This window comes from Elephas maximus, chromosome 6 (assembly GCF_024166365.1).
Source record: "Elephas maximus indicus isolate mEleMax1 chromosome 6, mEleMax1 primary haplotype, whole genome shotgun sequence".
NCBI lineage: Eukaryota > Metazoa > Chordata > Mammalia > Proboscidea > Elephantidae > Elephas > Elephas maximus.
In genome coordinates, this window is record NC_064824.1 from 19600506 (window position 1) to 19614843 (window position 14338).

General features: G+C 39.7%; 1 protein-coding gene across 7 annotated transcripts in view; it reads right to left on the reverse strand.

Moving 5' to 3' along the window:
* PTPN4 (protein tyrosine phosphatase non-receptor type 4) overlaps positions 1–14338 on the reverse strand; it is a 245317-nt gene that overhangs the window by 159471 nt on the left and 71508 nt on the right. The gene's annotated exons all lie outside the window — the stretch shown is intronic.

Here is a 14338-nt window from a genome sequence, read left to right on the forward strand (position 1 = left end):
CATTGTCCAGCTTTCACATGCATATGATGCGATTGAAAATACCATGGCTTGGGTCAGACACACCTTAGTCCTCAAGGTGACATCTTTGCTCTTCAACACTTTGAAGAGGTCCTTTGCAGCAGATTTACCCAATGCAATGCATCTTTTGATTTCTTGACTGTTGCTTCCATGGTTGTTGATTGTGGATCCAAGTAAAATGAAATCCTTTGACAACTTCAATCTTTTCTCCGTTTATCATGATGTTCCTCATTGGTCCAGTTGTGAGGATTTCCATTTTCTTTATGTTGAGGTGCAATCCACATGGAAGGCTGTGGTCTTTGATCTTCATTAGTAAGTGCTTCAAGTCCTCTTCACTTTCAGCAAGCAAGGTTGTGTCATCTGCACAACGCAGGTTGTTAATGAGTCTTCCTCCAATCCTGATGCCCCGTTCTTCTTCATATAGTCCAGCTTCTCAGATTATTTGCTCAGCATACAGATTAAATAGGTATGGTGAAAGAATACAACCCCGACGCACACCTTTCCTGACTTTAAACCAATCAGTATCCCCTTGTTCTGTCCGAACAACTGCCTCTTGGTCTATGTAAAGGTTCCCCATGAGCACAATTAAGTGTTCTGGAATTCCCATTCTTCCCAGTGTTATCCATAGTTTGTTATGATCCACACAGCCGAATGCCTTTGTATAGTCAATAAAACACAGGTAAACATCCTTCTGGTATTCTCTGCTTTCAGCCAGGATCCATCTGACATCAGCAATGATATACCTGGTTCCACGTCCTCTTCTGAAACCGGCCTGAATTTCTGGCAGTTCCCTATCGACATACTGCTGCAGCCATTTTTGAATGATCTTCAGCAAAATTTTGCTTGCGTGTGATATTAATAACATTGCTCCATAACTTCCACATTTGTTTGGATCACCTTTCTTGGGAATAGGCATAAATATGGATCTCTTCCAGTCAGTTGGCCAGGAAGCTCTCTTCCACATTTCTTGGCATAGACGAGTGAACACCTCCAGCGATGCATCTGTTTATTGAAACATCTCATTTGATATTCCATCAATCCCTGGAGCCTTGTTTTTCACCAATGCCTTCAGAGCAGCTTGGACTTCTTCCTTCAGTACCATCGGTTCCTGATCATATGCTACCTCTTGAAATGGTTGAACATCAACTTATTCTTTTCGGTATGATGACTCTGTGTATTCCTTCCATCTTCTTTTCATGCTTCCTGCGTCATTTAATATTTTCCCCATGGAATCCTTCACTATTGCAACTCCAGGCTTGAATTTTTTCCTTAGTTCTTTCAGCTTGAGAAACACTGAGCATTTTCTTCCCTTTTGGTTTTCCATCTCCAGCTCTTTGCACATGTCATTATAATACTTTGTCTTCTCGAGACACCCTTTGAAATCTTCTGTTCAGTTCTTTTATTTCATCAATTCTTCCTTTTGATTTAGCTGCTCAACACTCAAGAGCAAGTTTCAGAGTCTCCTGTGACATCCATCTTGGTCTTTTCTTTCTTTTCTGTCTTTTCAGTGATCTCTTGCTTTCTTCATGGATGATGTCCTTGATGTCATTCCACAACCTGTCTGGTCTTTGGTCACTAGTGTTCAATGCATCAAATCTATTCTTGAGATGGTCTCTAAATTCAGGTGGGATATACTCAAGGTCATATTTTGGCTCTCGTGGACTTGCTCTGATTTTCTTCAGTTTCAGCTTGAACTTGCATATGAGCAATTGATGGTCTGTTCCACAGTTGGCCCCTGGCCCTGTTCTGACTGATGATATTGAGCTTTTCCACCGTCTCTTTCCACAGATGTAGTCAATTTGATTTCTGTGTGTTCCACCTGGTAAGGTCCATGTGTATAAAAAAAAAAATATATATATATATATATATATAGTTGCCATTTATGTTGGTGAAAGAAGGTATTTGCAATGAAGAAGTCGTTGGTCTTGCAAAATTCTATCATTCGATCTCCGGCATTGTTTTTATCACCAAGGCCATATTTTCCAACTACTGATCCTTCTTGTTTGTTTCCAACTTTCGTGTTCTAATTGACAGTAATCATCAATGCATCTTGATTGCACGTTTGATCAATTTCAGACTGCAGCAGCTGATAAAAATCTTCTACTTCTTCATCTATGGCCTTAGTGGTTGGTGCGTAAATTTGAATAATTGTATTAATTGGTCTTCCTTGTAGGCGTATGGATATTATCCTATCACTGACAGCGTTGTACTTCAGGATAGATCTTGAAACGTTCTTTTTGACAATGAATGCAACACCATTCCTCTTTGATTTGTCATTCCCTACACAGTAGGCTATATGATTTTCCAATTCAAAATGGCCAATACTAGTCCATTTCAGTTCACTAATGCCTAGGATATTGATGTTTATGTGTTCCATTTCATTTTTGACAATTTCCAATTTTCCTAGATTCATACTTTATACATTCCAGGTTCCAATTATTCACGGATGTTTGCAGCTGTTTCTTCTCATTTTGAGTCGTGCCACATCAGCAAATGAAGGTCCCAAAAGCTTTACTCCATCCACGTCATTAAGGATGACTCTGCTTTGAGGAGGCAGCTCTTCCCTAGTCATCTTTTGAGTGCCTTCCAACCTGGGGAGCTCATCTTCCAGCATTATATCACACAAATGTTCTGCTGCTATTCATAAGGTTTTCACTGGCTGATGCTTTTCAGAAGTAGACTGCCGGGTCCTTCTTCCTAGTCTGGAAGCTCAGGTGAAACCTGTCCTCCATGGGTGACCCTGCTGGTATCTGAATACCGGTGGCATAGCTTCCAGCATCACAGCAACACGCAAGCCCCCACAGTACAACAAACTGACAGACACGTGGGGGTACAAGTTACATAAAAAACAGAAAAAAAAAAACCAAACCCAGTGCCATCGAGTTGATTCCAACTCATAGCGACCCTATAGGACAGAGAAGAACTGCCCCATAGAGTTTCCAAGGAGAACCTGGTGGATTCGAACTGCCAACCCTTTCGTTAGCACCTGCAGCACTTAACCATTATGCCACCAGGGTTTCCAACAAGTTACACAGTACTTAAAAAACTAATCTAAGACATAAAAATGGTCGAAATGGAAAATGTTTTATTATATATTCCATTACCCAAAAACAAAGCCCCTTCCCCCTCCAAAAAAGAAATCTAACCTTAACCAATCTGGTGCAAAGAGTACATAATAAATATTATAATAACAAATAAAGCCTTTGATTAAAGATGCGTTTTGCATTCAGACTATTATCATGGTATTTTTTGTGATTGCACATTGTTGCCACATTAACTTAGAAATATTTCCATGTCACTTGTCTTATTCCTTCCTTTATTTATATTTAAACTATGACTGGAAAGTGACATATTAACTACAATTTAAAATTTCTGTGTATAAATAACGCCATAAAATGGCAAACAAAAATGCTGAAAACAGCTTGTGGCAAATTTGATAAAGGGCTACTATTTTAATTATAAAAGTACTCAGAGAACTTAAACAAATTATCTCATTTTAACCTCACACTAATTTTTATCATGTAAGCATTATTTAATGTCCACCTGTTTTAGCACAGTGAGTCCCCGGGTTACAAACTCCTGACTCATGGACAATATACTTGTCTTTTAACATTATGGAAATTTGCCCTCACTTTTAAATGGCTGAACCAACCCCTACTGGCAACAAATTCTTCATCACAATCACCTTTACTTGCTGCACATGCAACTTTTACATCACTGAAAAGGCTTCTAGCCTGTTCTTGCACTAAAGTGAGGCTAAATGAGAACCATATACACCTGTTCTGACTTACCTGCACATTCAACTTAAAGACACACTTAGGGACAGATCTCGTTTGTGTAACCCGGGGACTGCCTGTGACAATAACTGTACCTTCCCGAAGATTCCACACCTACTAAGCTGTGGTACAAAGGATATGACTATATAATTCCTTAAAGAAAAAAATGTAACTAATAAACAAAAGCAATGAAAAACTAATCAACATGTTTAGTGATAAAAGAAATATCTAAGATTACAATGACATACCACCAGCAAACAATTAAAAAAAATAAAGCCCAATGAATGAGATAAAACACTTATTGCTGCCAGCACTGTGGACAGATGTAATTCTGTGGGAAGCAAACTGAGAATATTAAATAAGAGCGATAACAAAATCTACTACTTCTATCATCCATCCTGAATAAAACAAAATCTAGTATTGGGGGAAATATCTACACAGACCAATATGTTCATTGCTACATTATTTATATAAGAAAAATATTTATATCAGAAAAACACATCAGCAAATAGTAGTATATTTATACCACTAATTTTTCCTCTAATTGGCCATATCAGAAAGCTTCTAGCTACAAGTCAGAATCGAAACTCAAAGCTAAAACAGTAAGACATATTTTATTCATAAAATGGAAGTATAGAGTTACAGGAAATTCCAGAGTGGACTAATTCAGTAGATCATAGACACTAATAGGTCTTGGTTTCTTTCCCATCTCTCTCATCTACATACATTCTTTTTTTTTTTTTTTTTTTTTTTTTTTATAATAACTTTTATTAAGCTTCAAGTGAACGTTTACAAATCCAATCAGTCTGTCACATATAAGTTTACATACATCTCACTCCCTACTCCCACTTACTCTCCCCGTCTTGAGTCAGCCCTTTCAGTCTCTCCTTTCTTGACAATTTTGCCGGCTTCCCTCTCTCTCTATCCTCCCATCCCCCCTCCAGACAAGAGTTGCCAACACAATCTCAAGTGTACACCTGATATAATTAGCTCACTCTTCATCAGCGTCTCTCTCCCACCCGCTGACCAGTCCCTTTCATGTCTGATGAGTTGTCTTCAGGGATGGTTCCTGTCCTGTGTCAACAGAAGGTCTGGAGAGCATGACCGCCGGGATTCCTCCAGTCTCAGTCAGACCATTAAGTTTGGTCTTCTTATGAGAATTTGGGGTCTGCATCCCACTGCTCGCCTGCTCCCTCAGGGGTCCTCTGCTGAGCTCCCTGTCAGGGCAGTCATCGATTGTGGCCGGGCACCAACTAGTTCTTCTGGTCTCAGGATGATGTAGGTCTCTGGTTCATGTGGCCCTTTCTGTCTCTTGGGCTCTTAGTTGTCATGTGGGCTTGGTGTTCTTCATTTTCCTTTGCTCCAGGTGGGTTGAGACCGATTGCTGCATCTTAGATGGCTGCTTGTTAGCATTTAAGACCCCAGACGCCACATTTCAAAGTGGGATGCAGAATGATTTCATAATAGAATTATTTTGCCAATTGACTTAGAAGTCCCCGCAAACCATGTTCCCCAGACCCCCGCGCTTGCTCCGCTGAGCTTTGAAGCATTCATTTTATCCCGGAAACTTCTTTGCTTTTGGTCCAGTCCAATTGAGCTGACCTTCCATGTATTGAGTGTTGTCTTTCCCTTCACCTAAAGCAGTTCTTATCTACTGATTAATCAATAAAAAAACCCTCTCCCACCCTCCCTCCCTCCCCCCCTCGTAACCACAAAAGTATGTGTTCTTCTCAGGTTTACTATTTCTCAAGATCTTATAATAGTGGTCTTATACAATATTTGTCCTTTTGCCTCTGACTCATTTCGCTCAGCATAATGCCTTCCAGGTTCCTCCATGTTATGAAATGTTTCAGAGATTCGTCACTGTTCTTTATCGATGCGTAGTATTCCATTGTGTGAATATACCACAATTTATTTACCCATTCATCCGTTGATGGACACCTTGGTTGCTTCCAACTTTTTGCTATTGTAAACAGAGCTGCAATAAACATGGGTGTGCATATATCTGTTTGTATGAAGGCTCTTGTATCTCTAGGGTATATTCCGAGGAGTGGGATTTCTGGGTTGTATGGTAGTTCTATTTCTAACTGTTTAAGATAACGCCAGATAGATTTCCAAAGTGGTTGTACCATTTTACATTCCCACCAGCAGTGTATGAGAGTTCCAATCTCTCCGCAGCCTCTCCAACATTTATTATTTTGTGTTTTTTGGATTAATGCCAGCCTTGTTGGTGTGAGATGGAATCTCATCGTAGTTTTAATTTGCATTTCTCTAATGGCTAATGATCGAGAGCATTTTCTCATGTATCTGTTGGCTGCCTGAATATCTTCTTTAGAGAAATGTGTGTTCATATCCTTTGCCCACTTCTTGATTGGGTTGTTTGTCTTTTTGTGGTTGAGTTTTGACAGAATCATGTAGATTTTAGAGATCAGGCGCTGGTCGGAGATGTCATAGCTGAAAATTCTTTCCCAATCTGTAGGTGGTCTTTTTACTCTTTTGGTGAAGTCTTTAGATGAGCATAGGTGTTTGATTTTTAGGAGCTCCCAGTTATCGGGTTTCTCTTCATCATTTTTGGTAATGTTTTGTATTCTGTTTATACCTTGTATTAGGGCTCCTAGGGTTGTCCCAATTTTTTCTTCCATGATCTTTATCGTTTTAGTCTTTATGTTTAGGTCTTTGATCCACTTGGAGTTAGTTTTTGTGCATGGTGTGAGGTATGGGTCCTGTTTCATTTTTTTGCAAATGGATATCCAGTTATGCCAGCACCATTTGTTAAAAAGGCTGTCTTTTCCCCAGTTAATTGACACTGGTCCTTTGTCAAATATCAGCTGCTCATACGTGGATGGATCTATGTCTGGGTTCTCAATTCTGTTCCATTGGTCTATGTGTCTGTTGTTGTACCAATACCAGGCTGTTTTGACTACTGTGGCTGTATAATAGGTTCTGAAGTCAGGTAAGGTGAGGCCTCCCACTTTCTTCTTCTTTTTCAGTAGTGCTTTGCTTATCCGGGGCTTCTTTCCCTTCCATATGAAATTGGTGATTTGTTTCTCTATCCCCTTAAAATATGACATTGGAATTTGGATCGGAAGTGCGTTAAATGTATAGATGGCTTTTGGTAGAATAGACATTTTTACTATGTTAAGTCTTCCTATCCATGAGCAAGGTATGTTTTTCCACTTAAGTATGTCCTTTTGAATTTCTTGTAGTAGAGCTTTGTAGTTTTCTTTGTATAGGTCTTTTACATCCTTGGTAAGATTTATTCCTAAGTATCTTATCTTCTTGGGGGCTACCGTGAATGGTATTGATTTGGTTATTTCCTCTTCGGTGTTCTTTTTGTTGATGTAGAGGAATCCAAGTGATTTTTGTATGTTTATTTTATAACCTGAGACTCTGCCAAACTCTTCTATTAGTTTCAGTAGTTTTCTGGAGGATTCCTTAGGGTTTTCTGTGTATATAATCATGTCATCTGCAAATAGTGATAACTTTACTTCTTCCTTGCGAATCCGGATACCTTTTATTTCTTTGTCTAGCCTGATTGCCCTGGCTAAGACTTCCAACACGATGTTGAATAAGAGCGGTGATAAAGGGCATCCTTGTCTGGTTCCCGTTCTCAAGGGAAATGCTTTCAGGTTCTCTCCATTTAGAGTGATATTGGCTGTTGGCTTTGCATAGATGCCCTTTATTATGTTGAGGAATTTTCCTTCAATTCCTATTTTGGTGAGAGTTTTTATCATAAATGGGTGTTGGACTTTGTCAAATGCCTTTTCTGCATCAATTGATAAGATCATGTGGTTTTTGTCTTTTGTTTTATTTATGTGATGGATTACATTAATGGTTTTTCTGATATTAAACCAGCCTTGCATACCTGGTATAAATCCCACTTGATCAGGGTGAATTATTTTTTTGATGTGTCGTTGGATTCTATTGGCTAGAATTTTGTTGAGGATTTTTGCATCAATGTTCATGAGGGATATAGGTCTATAATTTTCTTTTTTTGTAATGTCTTTACCTGGTTTTGGTATCAGGGAGATGGTGGCTTCATAGAATGAGTTGGGTAGTATTCCGTCATTTTCTATGCTTTGGAATACCTTTAGTAGTAGTGGTGTTAACTCTTCTCTGAAAATTTGGTAGAACTCTGCAGTGAAGCCGTCCGGGCCAGGACTTTTTTTTGTTGGGAGTTTTTTGATTACCGTTTCAATCTCTTTTTTTGTTATGGGTCTATTTAGTTGTTCTGCTTCTGAATGTGTTAGTTTAGGTAGGTAGTGTTTTTCAAGGAATTCATCCATTTCTTCTAGGTTTTCAAATTTGTTAGAGTACAATTTTTCATAATAATCTGAAATGATTCTTTTAATTTCATTTGGTTCTGTTGTGATGTGGTCCTTCTCATTTCTTATTCGGGTTATTTGTTTCCTTTCCTGTATTTCTTTAGTCAGTCTAGCCAATGCTTTATCAATTTTGTTAATTTTTTCAAAGAACCAGCTTTTGGCTTTGTTAATTCTTTCAATTGTTTTTCTGTTCTCTAATTCATTTAGTTCAGCTCTAATTTTTATTATTTGTTTTCTTCTGGTGCCTGATGGATTCTTTTGTTGCTCACTTTCTATTTGTTCAAGTTGTAGGGACAGTTCTCTGATTTTGGCTCTTTCTTCTTTTTGTATGTGTGCATTTATTGATATAAATTGACCTCTGAGCACTGCTTTTGCTGTGTCCCAGAGGTTTTGATAGGAAGTATTTTCATTCTCGTTGCTTTCTATGAATTTCCTTATTCCCTCCTTGATGTCTTCTATAACCCAGTCTTTTTTCAGGAGGGTATTGTTCATTTTCCAAGTATTTGATTTCTTTTCCCTCGTTCTTCTGTTATTGATCTCTAGTTTTATTGCCTTGTGGTCTGAGAAGATGCTTTGTAATATTTCGATGTTTTGGACTCTGCAAAGGTTTGTTTTATGACCTAATATGTGGTCTATTCTAGAGAATGTTCCATGTGCGCTAGAAAAAAAAGTATATTTTGCAGCAGTTGGGTGGAGAGTTCTGTATAAGTCAATGAGGTCAAGTTGGTTGATTGTTGTAATTAGATCTTCCGTGTCTCTGTTGAGCTTCTTACTGGATGTCCTGTCCTTCTCCGAAAGGGGTGTGTTGAAGTCTCCTACTATAATTGTGGAGGTATCTATCTCGCTTTTCAGTTCTGTTAAAATTTGATTTATATATCTTGCAGCCCTGTCATTGGGTGCGTAAATATTTAATATGGTTATGTCTTCCTGATCAATTGTCCCTTTTATCATTATATAGTGTCCTTCTTTATCCTTTGTGGTGGATTTAAGTCTAAAGTCTATTTTGTCAGAAATTAATATTGCTACTCCTCTTCTTTTTTGCTTATTGTTTGCTTGATATACTTTTTTCCATCCTTTGAGTTTTAGTTTGTTTGTGTCTCTAAGTCTAAGGTGTGTCTCTTGTAGGCAGCATATAGATGGATCGTGTTTCTTTATCCAGTCTGTGACTCTCTGTCTCTTTATTGGTGCATTTAGTCCATTTACATTCAGGGTAATTATAGATAAATAAGTTTTTAGTGCTGTCATTTTGATGCCTTTTTATGTGTGTTGTTGACAATTTCATTTTTCCACATACTTTTTTGTGCTGAGGCGTTTTTCTTAGTAAATTGTGAGATCCTCACTTTCATAGTGTTTGACTTTATGTTAGTTGAGTCGTTACGTTTTTCTTGGTTTTTGTCTTGAGTTATAGAGTTGTTATACCTTTTTGTGGTTACCTCATTATATACCCCTATTTTTCTAAGTAAAAACCTAACTTGTATTGTTCTATATCGCCTTGTATCACTCTCCATATGGCAGTTCAATGCCTCCTGTATTTAGTCCCTCTTTTTGATTATTGTGATCTTTTACCTATTGACTTCCATGATTCCCTGTTATGTGTATTTTTTTTTTAATTAATCTTAATTTGTTTGTTTTTGTGATTTCCCTATTTGAGTTGATATCAGGACGTTCTGTTTTGTGACCTTGTGTTGTGCTGATATCTGATATTATTGGTTCTCTGACCAAACAATATCCTTTAGTATTTCTTGTAGCTTTGGTTTGGTTTTTGCAAATTCTCTAAACTTGTGTTTGTCTGTAAATATCTTAATTTCGCCTTCATATTTCAGAGAGAGTTTTGCTGGATATATGATCCTTGGTTGGCAGTTTTTCTCCTTCAGTGTTCTGTATATGTCGTCCCATTCCCTTCTTGCCTGCATGGTTTCTGCTGAGTAGTCAGAACATATTCTTATTGATTCTCCCTTGAAGGAAACCTTTCTTTTCTCCCTGGCTGCTTTTAAAATTTTCTGTTTATCTTTGGTTTTGGTGAGTTTGATGATAATATGTCTTGGTGTTTTTCTTTTTGGATCCATCTTAAATGGGGTTCGATGAGCATCTTGGATAGATATCCTTTCGTCTTTCATGATGTCAGGGAAGTTTTGTGTCAGGAGTTCTTCAACTATTTTCTCTGTGTTTTCTGTCCCCCCTCCCTGTTCTGGGACTCCAATCACCCGCAGGTTATCCTTCTTGATAGAGTCCCACATAATTCTTAGGGTTTCTTCATTTTTTTTAATTCTTTTATCTGATTTTTTTTCAGCTATGTTGGTGTTGATTCCCTGGTCCTCCAGATGTCCCAGTCTGCATTCTAATTGCTCGAGTCTGCTCCTCTGACTTCCTAGTGTGTTGTCTAATTCTGTTATTTTATTGTTAATCTTTTGGATTTCTACATGTTGTCTCTCTATGGATTCTTGCAACTTATTAATTTTTCCAGTATGTTCTTGAATAATCTTTTTGAGTTCTTCAACAGTTTTATCAGTGTGTTCCTTGGCTTTTTCTGCAGTTATCCTAATTTCATTTGTGATATCATTAAGCATTCTGTAAATTAGTTTTTTATATTCTGTATCTGATAATTCCAAAATTGTATCTTCATTTGGGAAAGATTTTGATTCTTTTGTTTGGGGAGTTGGAGAAGCTGTCACGGTCTGCTTCTTTAAGTGGTTTGATATGGATTGTTGTCTCCGAGCCATCACTGGGAAACTAGTTTTTCCAGAAAATCCGCTAAAAAAAAACTGCAGTCAGATCCCTATCAGAGTTCTCCCTCTGGCTCAGGCTATTCAGATGTTAATGAAGCCGCCTGGGGAGGGTGGGGGAGGGAACAGAGAGATAGGAGAGTAGCACCTCAGAATATAGCCAGAGTTGCTTGTCTTGTTTGGAATGACTATTATATCTGAGATTCCCGTGGGCGCGTCGCCTATGTGTGCTGTCTGTGTGGAGATTGCCCCCGGGGGGTCTGGCCCGCTGGAGTCACGGTCAGATCCTCCGCTTCCAGCCCCACGCCCAGCGTCAAGGCTCCCCTACTGGGACGGTGCACTCTCGACTCCAAAATCAGTCGCTGCCTCCCGGGGACTTCTCGTCCCTCCAGCCGCGTGGCCGCGCCGCCCCCGTGAACCAGGTGGGCCCCCTCCCGGGGTTAGTTCAGATGGGTGGAGTAGCTCCCCGTGCTTGTGCCGCGACCGAGTGTCCCGGCTGGAACGCTGTTCTCCCCGCTCCAATACCAGTCGCTGCCTCCCGGGGACTTCTCCTACTGGCTGCGTCCCACGCCGCCCGCGCGACCCGGATGGTCACCTTCCCGGGGTTAGTTCAGGGGGTGGAGCAACTCTCCGTGTTTATGGCGTACCTGCGTGCAGTCCAAATCCCTGTGGGACGGTTCCCCGGCTCGGATGCTGCTCTTTCTGCTCCAAGATCAGTCACTGCCTCCCGGGGACTTCTCCTAACGGCTGCGTCCCACGCCGCCTGTGGAACCGGCTAGTCCCCCTCCCGGGGTTAGTTCAGGGGGGTGGAGCAGGTCTCTGTGCTTGTGCCATACCTGACTGGTATGCTGGCTCCAGGCTCTGGAAACAATCGCTGCTTCCCCGTATTAGTTCGTTCTCCGTCTCTAAATCTGTGTTTGTTGTTCAGGGTTCGTAGATTGTTATGTATGTGATCGATTCATTTGTTTTTCCGTGTCTTTGTTGTAAGAGGGATCCGAGGTAGCGTCTGCCTAGTCCGCCATCTTGGCTCCGCCTCCTACATACATTCTTAACGTTAGTTGTATTCGTGGGCCATTAGCAAGATGGTTAGGAGCTCTGGTAGTGCAGTGGTTGAGTATTCGGCTGCTAACCTAAAGGTCAGTGGTTTGAACCCACCAGCCACACTGGGGGAGAAAGATGTGGCAGTCTGCTTCCCTAAAGATTTACAGCCTTGGGAACCCTATGGGAGCAGTTGAGTCGCTATGAGTTGGACTCAATGGAAGTGGGTTTTTGTTTGTTAGCAAGATGGTCATACCAATTCCAGGATTCACACTCATACATGACTGTGTGCAAAAGAAGAACCTTCTTTGTAAGGTTATCTTACAAAGAGCTTCCCTTCATGTCTTACTGGTCAGACTGCGTCAAATGGCTGTTGGTAAAATGTATCACGGGTAAGAGGTATGTATTTCCAAAAGAGTTTCTCAATGGTGGTTTCCATTTAACACATCTGAGAAAAAAAATTTATAATAATGCTATGCACTCACCCCCTTCCTATCTTGAGTAAGTTGGTGTGGGGTGGGTCCAAGCATTAGTATTCCTAAAAAGCACTAAGATGAGTCTAATGCCCTTCTCTAGAAAGAAGATGGAGTAGACTCCAACTAAGTGTTTTTAAGTAAGAACCCTGGACATGCTACCACAGATCAACATAAGAAAACTCTGAAAGGTGGAAAAAGGTGATCTGGCTAGGGACTTGGGGCCCCGGGAATGACAGCAATGAGTTACTTTGTTTTCCTTTGCTTTCTCCTTATTAAGAGAAAATTAACGTAAAATTAAACTTTTAAAGCACACAGCTCGGTAGCATTTAGTGCATCCATAATCTTGAGCAACCATCACCTCTATCTAGTTCTACAACATTTCACTCACACCAAAGTGAACTCCTGTACCCACTGAGCAGTAAATTCCCACTGCCCGCTGCCCTTAGCCCATGGCAAACACGAAGCTGCCTTCAGTCTCTACGGATTTACCTATTCCGGAAATTTCATACAAACAGAATCATATCCTATGTGAACTTTTATGTCTGGCTTCTTTCACTAAGCATGATTTTGAGGTTCATCAATGTTGTACCATGCGTAAGTACTTTGTTCCTTTTTATGGTATTTTCATTGTATGGATATGTCACATTTGTTTATCCATTTACCAGCTGATGGACGTTTGAGTAGTTTCTACATTTCTAGTATTGTGAATACTGCGTCTATAAGCATTCATGTACAAGTTTTTGTTTGAATACCAGTTTTTAACTCTTTTGAGCATATACCTAAGAATGGAACTGCTGGGTCATATGGTAATTCTAAATTTAACTTTTTAATGAACTGCCAAACATTTTCCCAACCTGTTTACATTCTAACCACCACGTACAAGGGTTTCGATCTCTCCACAACATCACCAACACTTGAGATTTACAGTTTTCTTGATTAAAACCATCTTAGTGTCTGTGAAGTGGTATCTCATTTTTTTTTTCCTTTGAAGTGATTTTATTTGGTGTTTAGTATTTTTCCTCAAAAAAATAAATTTTTTAATTTTTTTAATTCTTTTTAAAAAATTCTATTGTAGTAATAGATGTATATATAATGAAATACACCATTTTAATCATTTTGAGTATATAATTCGGTATCATTAATTACATTTACGATGATAAGCAATGATCACCACTACTTCTAAAGCCTTTTCATCACCTGAAACAGAAGTGCCGTACCCATTCTGAAAGAGCTCCCCACTCACCCCTCCCCCTAGCCCGTAGGAACCTCTATTTTTGTCTCTGTCAATCTGTCTGTGCTGGTAGTGCAATGGTTAAGCATTTAGCTGCTAACCAGAAGGTTGGTGGTTTGTACCCACCCAGCCGTTCCTCAGGAGAAAGGCCTGGCAACCTGGTTCCACAAAGGTTACAGCCAAGAAAATCAAATGGGGCAGTTCTACTGTCACATGGGGTCACTATGAGTCAAAAATGACTCAACAGCTTCCAACAACAATAACAAATATTTCATAAATGGAGTTTCACATAATATTGATCCTTTTGTATCTAGTTTATTTCACTTAGCATAACGTTACCGAGGAGCCCTGGTGGAGCAATGATTAAGCCTTGGCTATTAATGGAAAGGTCGGCGATTCAAATCTACCAGCTGGTTCACAGGAGAAAACACCTGGCGATCTGCTCCTGTAAAGACGACAGCCTAGGAAACCCTATGGGGCAGGTCTACTCTGTTGCACTGAGACACTAACAGCTGAGGTCGACACAAAGGCACACAACAACAGTATAATGTTATCAGCGTTCATCCGTACTGTAGCATATATCAAAACTTCATTCCTGTTTTTGGTTGAATAATATTCCATTACATGTATACCAGAACCCTTGTGGAGCAGCGGTTAAGGGTATGGTTGCTAACCAAAAGGTTGGCAGTTCGAATTCACCAGCCACTCCTAAGAAACCCTATGGGGCAGTTCTACTCTGTCCTACAGGATC